The sequence below is a fragment of the Barbus barbus genome (assembly GCF_936440315.1).
Source record: "Barbus barbus genome assembly, chromosome: 30".
In the NCBI taxonomy this organism is placed as follows: Eukaryota; Metazoa; Chordata; class Actinopteri; order Cypriniformes; family Cyprinidae; genus Barbus; species Barbus barbus.
This window is the reverse complement of record NC_136758.1, coordinates 8,535,651-8,549,697: the sequence shown is the minus strand read 5'-3', so window position 1 is coordinate 8,549,697 and position 14,047 is coordinate 8,535,651.

The window sequence follows — 14,047 nt, the reverse complement described above, 5'->3', positions numbered from 1 at the left end:
AAATCTATTGATATAATTGTTACGGACAAAGCCAGGAGAATACAGGGTTCAATATTAGATTAACCAGTCTGTCATCAAGCCAAGAAGGCGCATTGATTAGCAAGGGAATTGATAAACCCCGAAGACATTAACAGCAAGGATAGATCAGCTAAAGTCTCAGGACTGGTGAAAATAAAATGTAGGAAAAGCAATGACTACAAAACCTCCTGTGCATCCTATAGGCTCAATGTAAGCTTTTTATTATACTTTAGATAGTGTCAGTGCTGGCTGGATGTATTATACAATAAGATGGATAAAAATTGGACAGATGTCACCACTGAAGGCTGAGTAGGTGGTTTTGAGAAGGTATACAAGCAATCGTGTTCATATTTCCTTTGCAATGGCAGTTAATGTCCTTCTTCTGCAATTACACTGGGGACAAATGCACAGCCGGGAAACAGACAGTTGCTTTAATGGCTTTTGCCCAATGAACATGCATAATTTTGTGAGCAGATGGAGATCACATCAGATCACGGCTGTCTGTGACATGGACCAGGGAAGAAGCACACAGCGTATTTGTTGCTGACTCAGGCGGATTCTGATTTATACACACAATGAGCCCTGTGACACATGAAGGTTTCATTAACCCTGTAAAGCCTGACTTATGGAAAAAAAAAGTTTATTAAACCTTTAGACAAAATGTAAATCATATCTATAAAAAAAGTGTGCTAATGTGTTTTCTTTCATAATATTTGATACATCAGGTTTTATGATCAATATAGTATTGAACTCACTATAATGTAATGTAATGTAAATCAATGAGATCTTTCTAATAGTATAGAAGACTACTTACATAAAATGCAGATATCAGTTATCACTCTATATCTCCCAATATTATGTCTAAAATGCTATTTTAATGCTTTGTTTTATGATCAAAGCTTAGTTGTCATTTTGGGAGGGCAAAACATGTAAAGTGATGCAATACAACGATGACTGAGAGATATACAGTACGTTCCTCAAAGGTTCCTCAAAAGTTTGTAGTCTTGTATTTGATATACTTACATTTTAATATTATCAAAAAATTGATGACTGGGTAATCAAGTAAAGTTGCGTCAGTTAAGTAAATTTGCTTCAAAGTCATTTAAAATCTGTATAAATTTCTTTTTTCCGATAAGCACAAAATAACATATTTTGAAGAATGTGGGTATTCAAACAGTTATATAGTTCCCATTGACTTCCATTGTATTTTATTTATTTTTTTATGCTATGGAAGTCAATGGAGACAGTCAGCTGTTTGGTTACCATTATTCCTTCAACTATAGTGTAAATAAATTATTTTTGCTGAGCTATCCCTTAACTTCCTTAATAAAAAACATTATTTCACAGAAAAACACGCTTGTACCACAACCTAAAAGTCAATGTTTTTAAGGTTGATACTACTAAAGATTTACTTCCTAATAAGTACAAACTATCAATCAGGCGAGATTAGGCATGTAGTATTGTATACAGGTTTTTCAGCACAGTTTTGATCGTGTTGATAATAAAGAAACCTTCATGATTTGATACAGTGCGTTTTATAGGGTTAAAAGCCTCATGTGTGAACACAATCACACTCTACTTGCACCTTTTCACATGTGAGAATAGCCTCTTTCTGTCTCCATCTTTTCAGTCCTTCCCTCCTGCTTGGTGAAGAGCCACAAAAGCAGAGCTGAGCAAAATGGCAAATGCTCTAAGCGTGAATCCAGAGATGCTGATCAAAATAGGCACAGCAGTCTCAAGGGGTCATTTAAGTCCAGGCATATATGACCAAGGGCATGAAGAGAGCTCACCAAGGGTGCAGCACATGCTCCACTGATGTGGAATAAACAGAAAACACCCTGAGTTATTATTGCATCAGAGATCATTATGCAGGTCATAAAAATTATCATAAATGACATCTAACTGTAAATGTAAAGATGGAAATAAACAGTTAAATAGAGTACATGCTAAGGAAGACAAATCAAATCAAAAATCTGTATTTCCACCGAATTAAGAAAAAGACCAATTATAAATGCTGAAATACTGCAGAATAAAACAGAGGGTTAGAGTTTATAACAAACACTAACCAATATATGTGGATCAATACAGCACGGCAAGCACATAGTCATAAAATTGAACAATTAAAGCTATACTATGCAACTTTGTTGTGAAATTAACTATTTAAATAATAAGCGAGTACATCATAAATCCATCTTTCAACACGTGTTTTTGCTTTACCCTGAATCACTACACTAAGCCTAATGCTTATTTATAATTTACAACTGTCAAGGCGGATTTTGCATGTATGAAAGGCAAAGATAAAACAACTTAAAACATTAAAATATATGCAAAAGGCAATATATCAAAGATTACAGAGACTGATGTTTCCTTTATAATAATATGCACTGATGAATCTTGCACAATAAGTTCAGGAATTTGCATTAAAAAATAAATAGGATCAAGATTTCATGTTGACTCCAATAAATAAAAAAAATAAAAAAGTTTTATTATTATTATATAGTCTGACAATTAACTTTCCAAAAACAAATATCTTATTTTGTGATTGCAAAAACATTACAATGAAATAACCATTAATGAATAAATGACTGTCATGTTTACAACCCATATCAAGTTAGATATTGCTGTTTGCTAATTATGAGCCTTTGGGAAAATATGCAAAGCCCATCCTCTTTGTAGTTGCTCTGTTTATGTTGAAAATATCTCTGTTTACGACCTCAGCTCCATTATGTGTTATTGGAAAAAAGAGCATTTAATGTAAATGTGATGACATTTAAGCGTGTGATATGTGTTCGATTCATTATTTCTCATAATGTAATCCCCTAAGTGCTGGAGGTGGACATTACTGAAAGAAGCACTCTCACTCACATTATTTGCTTCACCATCAGAGCCCACAGTAACAACAGGCTGATAAAATGGCAAATCTCCCAGAAGAGCTGTCATAAAGTATGAATGGAAAGAGAACTGAATGAATTGCCCTGCTCCCAGCACCTGGGGTCTGTCTGCCTTTTTGGTACTGAGATAATAGGAGAATTGCCTGACGAATGTCCCTCCTGGCTTTGTAGAAGGAAGTGTGTACTTGAAACAGTGGAGTGGTCTAAATCAATGGTCTTGCATGTTCAATTAGTTAATTAACCAACCGAGGAGGTTCTACAGTGATAGTGAGATTTACAGCAAGTGTACATGTCTCAGATGAGGTTCCAAATGGCCAATTGGTCAAACAGACACATTACTAGAGTATTCGTGTATGATCCACCACTGGAAGATTTGAACTGACAACCCTAAATAAAGCTATGTGAACGATACTGAGAATTTCTATTTCTAAATTATTTGCAAGAAATTGTGTTCACACTGTTAAACAAACAAATAAATAAAATGAAAACCTGACATTTTCTGCCAGGACATTATCCATTGATTTTATGGACATTACTGTTAACCCCAAAACACAATGCAATGAAATGTAAAATAAAAAAAATAAAGGTAAAAAAAAACTGTAGAAAATAATACACATGAAAAAAACCTTTATTTCAATACAATACATTCTGCAATATTTTTAGAGATTTTTTTAACAGTGCACAAAGGAAAAATCATTTGAAATTCTATAAACACTCTCTTGTACAAGAAAATGCTTTTTCAGTCTTGGTACTTCAAAATTTCACATTTAATTCAATGTGTTACATGCTGTTTCTTAGTAATTACTTGCAAAATTTACTAGCAGTTTCTGAATGAAAATTGTTTCAAAGTAAATCCTACACCATTTTTTTAATGATTTTGAAAAACTTCTATACCATTTTAAAGAACCATGTTTATAAACTATGTATATGTAGCAGAGTGAGGTATAGCCCCAGTATGATTGGCTGGCGTCATCCAAACAGGTGAACCAAACAGTGTTTGTAGTGTGGTATGATTGGTTAGTTGTATAAGTTTCAGTAGCCTATTAGTGCCTGTGTTGTGACTATAAAAGAGGGAAGTGTTTGGCTGTTTGATATGAATCATCCTTGGTACCGCCCCTTTAGTGACATGTGGCACTTTGAATGCGTGCTAGCAGTTGGGTTGCTTAATTGATTGCGTGCTAGCAGTTGGACATACCTCCTGTATGTCATGTGAGCTGGCTGTTGGCCAGTTCTCAGTCATGGGCCAGCAAGTAGCTGTAATCCTGCATGGTGAGTGACCATGTGTATTGCAGCAGTTTACCGTTTCTTTGGCTTGATTGCACGTCCAGGAGTTTCCAATGATCTTAATGGAAGTCTAACTATCATCAAGTGACTGCGCTGCTGCTCTGTTTTGTCTTGTTATTTTCAACAGTTTTGTCTGGAACTCACCTGGGTCCATTTTGTTATTTTGTTTGTTTTATGTGTTTGAAGCACAGGATTGTGCTAGTTTTGTGTGTGAGTTAGCTGGGAGGCTAAATTCTTGTAATCTGGCTCTTCTTGGCCCTTTTATTACCCTCCTCCGTGCCAGTGGCTGTGTTTGTTTGTGTTTTTGTGTAAACTGTTATTGAATTCACTTGACTTGTCTTCTGTATTGTTTTGTGTGGATTTAGGTTTTTAAAGTGGGAGGGGTTGGCCATGGTACCCTGTACTGGTGTGTCCACATGGAGTGCTGCACTTAACATTTTACCCTGTTTTTCACAAGATTGTGTGTGTTGGGTAGAAATTTGAGGGTTCCTGTTGGCCACCTCCATCTTTATCTGTTGATTTGTTTTCTTTTTAATTAATTTTGTATGTTACTGATATTATTTGAGACCTTGTGTGACGTATTGTATGGACTGACTGTGTTTTTATTAATTGTGTTTGAATAAAGAAATTCTTGTTGTTATTGTCTACATCTTTATGGTCACCCCGCCTTTTGGCAACGAACCTGTGGGCCCTTGTATGGGGCTGTTCTGTCCTGGTGTATTCCAGGTGGCGTAGTCGATAATAGGATTTTTCTTATTATTGGTAACTTCCCCTACCTGACCACTCCTTGCCACACATATACTATGTATATAATACCAATTCATAAACATTAATGCATTTTTGGTTGTCATACCACATAACATTTTACAGCCTGAACTAACCTAAAAATTTTAATTATCTGAAGCCATCTGTATTTTAAGTGGTAAACAATCATAAAGTTTATCAGAGGTCCTCTCTATGACAACCTTATGTTTCCTCTTCAGGAAACCGCTTTACAGTCGAGCTTGGCTCTGAATACCAATCAAATCTGTCCAGAAAATGGGAAGGGACGTCACGGGCGAGGTGACTTAATGACCAGCTGGTATAAAAGCACGTGCGGTGAAACCGGCATCAGCTTTCTGTCATTCAGCTAAGCGCTCTGTGTCTTGTGAGTCATATTTAGCATTGTCTGTCTGTATTATGTCTAAACGTGGTTGCAAAACCAAGTGTGGGAGTGAGGCGCAATACAGGCTGTGTGTTCCTCCGTCCAAACGTTATTTGTGTGCGGAGGATACACACAGTCTGTGTGTGCTTTGCTTGGGAGCGAGGCATGCGGAGGCAGCCCTCGAGGGGGCTGACTGTCTGCACTGCGAGGGTTTTTCTCTGCGTGTGCTTCGCTCCCGAAAGGCTCTTTTCTCCGGAGAGGGCTCTTTCATTAGCGCTCCCCGCGGCGCTGGTCCCGCTTCCACTGAGGCGGAGCGGAGACGGCATTCGTGGGGTTCACAACAGGATCTAGCAGAGGGATCAGAGACGAGCGAGTCTCTTTCTCCATCCTCACCTGCCGGATCCCGCTGAGATGCTCGCCACCCCTTCGGGGGTCTCTGGAGCTGCTAATCCGCTCTGATTACACCAGAGGCCAGTCTCGAGAGACTGGTTCCCTTAGTAGACTATTTCGCAGCATGGAAACTACTGCCAAATGTGTCTCGATGGGTCCTGCGCACTGTAGAAAGAGGCTACAGAATCCAGTTTGGTTCTCGTCTGCATCAATTTCACGGGGTGATTTCCACGTCAGTGGGCCCCGAGCAGGCTCTGGTAATGGAACAGGAGGTACATACTCTCTTAAGAAAGGATGCCATCGAGGTGGTTCCTTCTCTCGAGAGGGAGTCCGGGTTCTACAGCCGGTACTTCATAGTTCCAAAGAAGGATGGAGGGTTGAGTCCCATTTTAGATCTGAGGCATCTGAACCGCTCAGTCAGCAGACTGAGGTTCAAGATGCTCACACTCAGGCAGGTCGCGTCTCAAATCAAGTCCGAGGTCTGGTTTGTCGAGATCGATCTAAAGGACGCATACTTCCGCGTCTCCATTCTTCCCTCTCACAGGAGGTTCCTGACGTTTGCTTTCGGGGGCGAGGCTTACCAGTATCGGGTACTTCCTTTCGGCCTGGCACTCTCACCCCGCACTTTCACGAAGTGTGTGGACACCGCGTTAGCTCCGTTGAGGCTACGGGGCGTTCGCATACTCAATTACATCAACGATTGGTTGATTCTCGCTCAGTCAGAGCAGAGGGCGGCTCAGCATCGAGATGCTGTTCTCGCCCACATGAAAGTGTTGGGGTTAAGACGAAACGCCGAGAAAAGTGTTCTTTCTCCAATACAGAGAACCACTTTCCTTGGCGTGGTGTGGGATTCAACTATGATGCAGGCACGTATGTCTCCTTCTCGGATCAAGTCGATCCTCACAGAAGTCGGGAGAGTGAGAGAAGGCCAGTCACTCACTGTAAAGCAGTTCTAGAGACTGATGGGTCTGATGGCGGCTGCGTCCAACGTTATACCTATTGGCCTGCTGTACATGAGACCCCTACAGTGGTGGCTCAAGACCAAGGGGTTCTCCCCGAGGGGAAACCCTTTTCGCATGATCAAGGTCACGCGGCGGTGCCTACGTGCCTTGGACATGTGGAGACAACCTTCGTTCTTTTCCCAGGGCCTGGTGTTGGGAGCTCCTTGTCGCCGCGTAACGCTAGCGACGGACACATCCCTCACCGGTTGGGGAGCGGTCATGAGTGCCCACCCTGCCCACGGTCGGTGAAGAGGTCATCATCTCTGGCGGCTGTTATCCGAGGAATGGATGCTTCACACCGAGGTGGTGGAGCAGATTTGGAGAGTGTTTGGCCAGGCTCAGGTGGACCTCTTCGCTACTCAGGAGACAGCGCAATGTCCCCTCTGGTACTCTCTACGTCATCCAGCTCCCCTGGGGCTGGATGCCATGGTACAGACGTGGCCGAGGCTGCGTCTGTATGCCTTTCCCCCCGATTGCTCTGCTCCCCGGAGTTCTGGAGAGAGTGCGCCGGGACGGACACCGGCTGCTATTGGTAGCCCCGTTTTGGCCGGGCCGAGTATGGTTCTCGGACCTTATTTTTCTCCTCGACGGCTCCCCATGGGAGATTCCAGTCAGGAGGGTTCTCCTCTCATAGGCAGGAGGCACCCTTCTGCACCCCTGCCCGGAGTTATGGAAGCTGTGGGTGTGGCCCCTGAGGGAGGTTGTTGAGACCATTCTGCAGTCCAGAGCTCCCTCTACGAGGAAACTGTACGCCCTGAAGTGGAGACTCTTCACTTCATGATCGCCAGCTAGACCCAGTTAACTGCCCAGTAGGTACAGTGCTGGAGTTCCTGCAGGCTCGACTCTCCGCAGGGTTAACCCACTCCCCTTTGAAGGTCTATGTGGCGGCCATTTCTGCTTACCACACCCCTCTTGGTGGATCGACAGTGGGCGCACAACCCCTAGTTACACGTTTCCTCCGTGGTGCATTGAGGCTAAGGCCTCCGGTACGGTCCCAGGTCCCACCTTGGGACTTGGCTGTGGTGCTGAACGCTCTCTGTAGGCCTCCCTTCGAGCCTATCGAGGAGATCTCAGATTGCCATCTCACTCTGAAGACCGTGTTTCTTCTGGCGATGGCATCTCTGAAGAGAGTGGGGGACCTGCAGGCCCTTTCAGTGGCCCCTACCCATTTGGACTTTGCGCCTGGTATGGCCAAAGCCTTTCTATACCCTCGTGTAGGGTATGTCCCCAAGGTTCCTTCTGTCACACCACAGCCTGTTGTACTGCAGGCCCTTAGTCCTCCTCCCTTTCGGGATCCTGACCAGCTGAAGCTAAACCGTATGTGTCCAGAACGCTGTAGGCGTTCCCCAAAGTGTCGTCGACGCAGTGTCTCGTTCCCTCGAGGAACTGGGGTTACACAAGTAACCCAAGACGTTTTTTTCTTCCCTTTATGTTCCCACATGCCTTTGGTTGGGTGGATTTAAAAAGCTTTGAAGCAGATTTGTTATATTATTTGTTGTCTGAGAAATAGCATATAGGCCTACGCAATGCCATACTATAGATACAAGTATCACTACTGCTCATACTTATCACTCATACCTTCAGTGTGTAACTTGCATCTCACTGTACTTAATCTCAAATTATGCAGCTTGAGGAGTGGTCTGCTATAACTTTTATAAGCGTCATCTACTACATTGTGTAAATGAGTTCAGTGCTTTCTGGCTGTTTAGAGTGTTGGAGTGAGTGTTGGATGTGAATGTGCCTTACCTTACAATCATTCTAAGGGCCGAAGTTCCACAGCTATAAAAATACCACAGCTGTCAGAACTCACTACTATGGGTCTAATGGGCTCATAAGCAGTTATCCTGAAATATGCACACACTTTTCCATATCTTAACATTAAATGATTGTTAAAAATTTAAATGACTAAAAAATATATTTTTCCACCAGTAAAATAGTGAACCTCAAGGTCATACAAGTTGGAGAAAGAATGTGCTTTTGAAATTGAGTCAAATTCGATTTCTCAGAGTAAAACAAAACTAATTAAGAAAACTCATAAGAACGTATATGTAGAGCTTGAGAAAGCCAACTGAACAACTATTTAAGGTTCTTCTTCTTCTTGTTTTTCTTCTGAGACTATATTTGGATTGTATCTCCTCTTAGATTTTTGAAGCTACATTCACCAAACTTGGGTCAGACATTCAGACTTGTCTGACTCGGATTGTTATATCGGACTTATGGTTTTCATTAATCGGATGATGAAAAAGTCCCATAGACTTTCATTGAGGGAGTCACAACTTTTGTGCAATAAGACTTGTAGAGTGTTTAGCTGTCTGTCACAAGCAAAGTTTAATGACTATCCTCGGACAACATGCTAATTTGTGCTAGTAATGTGTTAAATCATGCTAGCAACAAGCTAAAACATGATAGCAATGTTAAATCATGCTAACAACATGCTAAAACATGATAGCAACATGCAACATGCCAAAGTAAACATTTTAACAACATAACATGTTAGCAACATGTTAATACAGGATAGCAATAGCAATATGCTAACATGAAACATGGTAGCAACATGCTAATCATGCTAGAAACATGCTAAAACATGGTAGCAACATGCTAACAACATGGTATGGTAACAATGATAGCAACAGGCGATTCATGGAAGAAAAATGCCAGCAACATGCTAACAACATATTAATCATGCTATAAACATGGTAGCAACATGCAAACAACATTTTAATCATGCTATTATGTTAGCAACACGCTAGTCATGCTAGAAACATACTAGCAACATGTTAATAATGCTAACAGCATGCTAATCATGCTAAAACATGCTAAATCATGCTAGAAATATGCTAGCAACATCTATCTAATCTATCTATTTAAACTTTCAAACTTAAAGCTTCTACAACAGCTTCAAACGTTCAGGCTAGGCCTTCTCAAGCCAGTCTTAGGTTTGATCACAAACTTTACTCTTCTAGGTAGAGTTTGTTGTAGGTGGTAAATCTTTTCAAATGTGATTAACTTAACTCAAAGAACATTTAATTTCTGAACTGCTGCAACGTACAACCACCAACGTAACAATAATTTGCCAGATTCAAGTTTCATCCATTTCAGATCAAAACTGAACAGCATCGCTCACTTTATATTTTACTTTGAAAGTGTCTTGAAACATGCAAGAAGCAATGTTATACAGAAATGTCACCACTTTCTTTTTTTTCTTTTTTTTCTCTCTCAATGACCTTGGGTTCTTTGTTTCTCCCAGAAATATGTCACATTATGAAAGTAAAATGGGTTACAAATCCCATTTCATGTTCACTACAAATCTCCATTTCACAAACAATAGCACTTGGTTACAGTGAATTAGAGGCATACAGTTTATGATTATAGACATTAAAAAAAAGTTAATGTAAAACTCATTTGAGTTTGGCAACACATTGGCATTGTCTCATCAGATCTATCCTTTCTTTAGAACCGTTACCTTCTAAGATGCCCATTTTCTGTTACTAATTCTGTCTTTTCTTGGATTGTCTTTCTCCACCTCTGTTATCTTTTCTTCTAGTGCCCCCTCATCCATCATTTCAGTAGTGGGAGAGGCAGGGGGTGTTTGGATTGACCCCAGAGACTTCTAAATATGTTACCCTGTGCTAGAACTCCTTATACCTTCCAACTAAAGGTATGCTTAACCATCACTGAGGAGACCGCAGCTAACAACAGCATCACGTAACCCTCCTTGTACACATCTGATCCATGGGCTTAAACTTCATAATTCCGATACAATTTGTGTAGAGAACACTAACTCTGGGTGTCCTGTTACCTTCCAATAATACATCTGCCAACATGTGTGAAATGAGGCTCATTTGTGGTCTTAACATGATTGTATATTGTACAGTAGTATGAGGTGTAGAGAGTGAAAAAAAATCTGAGTAATCCAAAGAATGGACAACTTAAAACTTTCATTGTATATTTAACATGATTTAAAAACTGAATGACTGTCTTTCCTCGATGAAATGCAAAAGGAGATATTTTGAATTTCTGAGCTGCTCTTTTATATAGAACTGAAAGCAAATAGTGACTAAAAAAAAAAAACTTTTTAATGAGAATGCAATCTCAAAACCCATTATTTCTTTAGTGTCTCAAAACTGATCGATACATCCCAGAATTTAAGTTATTAAAGATATTAAAATCTATTCCTCCATTTAAAGTTCCGGGTCTCTGACTCCAAAGTCGCGGGTGAGTAATGACATGCAACATTGTACATGGCACCCCAGCTGGTGGTGGAGGGATCCATGTGTAACACAGCATGCCTGGAGACCTGTTGTAGGGGTACAACTGCCCGAAGAAATGTGACCACGGAGTGAAGGATTGGCGGCAGGCCGGTGTGACTTGGACCTTGTGAGTGCCGCGCTGCCACGCCTATCCGGCCATGGAGCCAGTGTTGAAGCAGTCTCATATGAAGCAGCCCAAGCAGCATGACTGCTGCTGCAGCTGCCATGTGCCCCAGGAGCCTCTGAAATTGTGTCATTGGGACCGCCATCCTGCCTTTGAACAAATTCAAGTTCAACACTGACTGAGCATGTTCCTCTGTGAGGCTGTCAGAGGCGGGATTTGAACTTGGGTCTCTGGCACAAGAGTCTGAATTTCCACTACTGAGCCACAGAAGGGAGTTGAACCCAATAGTCAGTATGTTCTTAGAATGTTCTTAGCAGACAGCCATGTCTGTAGTATAGACGAATCCAACATTTTCTTTTAGCCAAACCCATTTCAAACAAGGTTATCTTATTATATTATTGTTACCTTATAGACTTAAGAATACATCCATGCCAGACAAGGAAGATGCTCTGAATTGAATTTACAAGATTTATTTTACCAACCAAACATGTTAACATATTTGTTGTCGTCTTCTAAATAATGGCGCGAGTGGGGCTCGAGGAAGTAACGTCGCCTGCGTCTGCGCAGTGCAACCTGATGCAGCTCCAGAAGAGACACAGGAAACAGAAATACTGCAAAATAATAATAATGACGCGACTAAATGAGACAAAATAACGTTATAACATTTCGTTTCATCTCGTTTTGGTCAACGAAAATGAAGAGACATTTTAGCATAGTTTTTATTTTGCAAAACACATTTAGTCTCGTTTTTATTCATCAACAATATTGCATTATATATTTAATTATAGTCATCATCACATGACCAGCATTTACGGTTCCGTCTTGTCTCGTTTTCGTCATGTGATAAAGGTTCGTTGACGACGATATTTAGTCATAATTTTCGTTGACGAAAGCAACACTAGTTAGCAGCCATACACCTCAGTGTAGTCTCAAGTAGAGCCCTGCACGGGCCTCAAATTTAGGTCCTAGCCCGGCCCTGACCCGAGACGTTCAGGCCCTAGCCCGGCCCGTGTCCGACAGCTTATCAGAATTACTGGCCCTAGTCCGACCCAAGCCTGTCTTTTTTTCCTCTTCTCCCAAAACAGCTTATACTACTGTTTCGGCTATTAAAATAGTTCAGTTTTGTATGTAATGGCAAAATGATTATATTTTGTATCGTTTTTTATTAAGTTAATTTAGAAAAACGTTTGGAGCATTTTTTATTTATTTTTTTTTCAATGGAAACAACTTAAAATAGCGTACACCGTCATTTTTTTCTGATAAAGGTAAGAGTAGCCTAATACATCATTCAGAACTGTAAAGGGTCCACTTTTATTTGTGTGCACTCACAATATCAACAAAACGTTGTGCTATAAAACAAAGAAAACAAACATGATGCACTTTCTGCGGTCTCGTCTTGAACAGGAGCACTTCACAAAAATTAACCGAACCTGAGTGAATACATTCCTCACAGACATGATAAATATATATATTGAAAGCTTTAAATTACCACTTAATGAAATATAAAAAAAAACTTATTATAATCATAATCAAAAAAGATGCATTTCTCTCTAAAGGTGCATCTAATGAGGAGACGGCGAGTCAGGATCAGCAACTTCATCCTTGCGAAACGGACTCAGAAAATACTAGTTTAATAGTAAATAACTAAAATATCTCCTTACTATTTTCGCTGGACACATTCATGGTAATTATGTTTGCTGGGGCTTTGCAGCAAGCTTTAGCCTATTGCATGCATTTGAACGCAGAACTCGGTAGCTGCGCTGACGGCAGTCGCTGCTGCAGGACACTAAACACTGTTGAGCTGCTCTCAGTCGCAGCAGCACGGTCTCGTGTTGTTTCCACCAGCGCGACAATTTTATTTTCATCACTAATTGATGGTTGTCTAAAATATAAAAATAAGGAGAAACCTAAAGCAGGCCAGAGGCCCGGCCCGCATCTGAACTATTATGTGAAAATTGGCCCTGAAATGGCGGGCTGAAATGCAGGGCTCTAGACTCTCTCAAGATCTTGGTTAAGCCTCTCTGTTTGCTCACTGGACTCCGCATGGAACCTAGACTGTAGCCCCCAGAGATGGACAAAATGCCCGCCAGAATCAGGAGGAAATTTGGGATCCTCGATCAGAGACGATGTCTTGTGGGTTGCCAAAGACTCAAAAGACGTGGTTTATAACCAATTCAGCAGTTTCTTTAGCTGTGGGTAGTTAGGTTGCATTTACAAATTTGTCACATCCTCATTGATAGTTGGCCACCAAAATCGTCTTTAGAGGAACTCAAGAGTGTGAGAAGTACCAGGATAGCAAGTGAGAGGAGAGGAGTGTCCCCACTGGAGGATCTGGGAGCAGAAAGCTTTTGGGACAAACAGACATGAAATTCCTGGCAGCACCAGAATCAATCAATGCCTGGAGTTGGTGTTTTTGGTCTCCCCAAGTGAGTGTGATGGGAAGGAACAACCCAGAGTTGGAAGGTGAAGCTGTGTCTGTAACTCCCTTTACAGTCCTTCCTTGCCTGTACGGGACTGGGCGTTTCCTGAAAGCTCGGGGCAGTTGGAGCAAAAACGACCATACAACCCACAATATAACAACAGCACTCTCTCATGCAACGGTCTTGTTCTGACAGAGAAAGCCTAGTCCTACCCAATTGCATGGGTTCTGAAGAATCTTGGGGCAGTGGTAGAATTTGAGCAAGAGCTGGACTGGCAGATAATGTAGAAACATATGGGCGGTTCAGGCTTCTCTCCCTCGGGTGATTATCCAGCCAGATTGCTTGAGCCATAAGAGTCTCGAGATCACAAGCAGGCTCTCTGGTAGCCAGATCATCCTTGACTGCCTCTGACAGACCGTTCAGGAAACACACCATGAGGGCCTCGTCGTTTGAGCCGCTCCCTGCTGCAACTAGCCAAAACTGTATGGCATATTCAGCCGGGCTGCCATTATTTTGTCAGCGGGT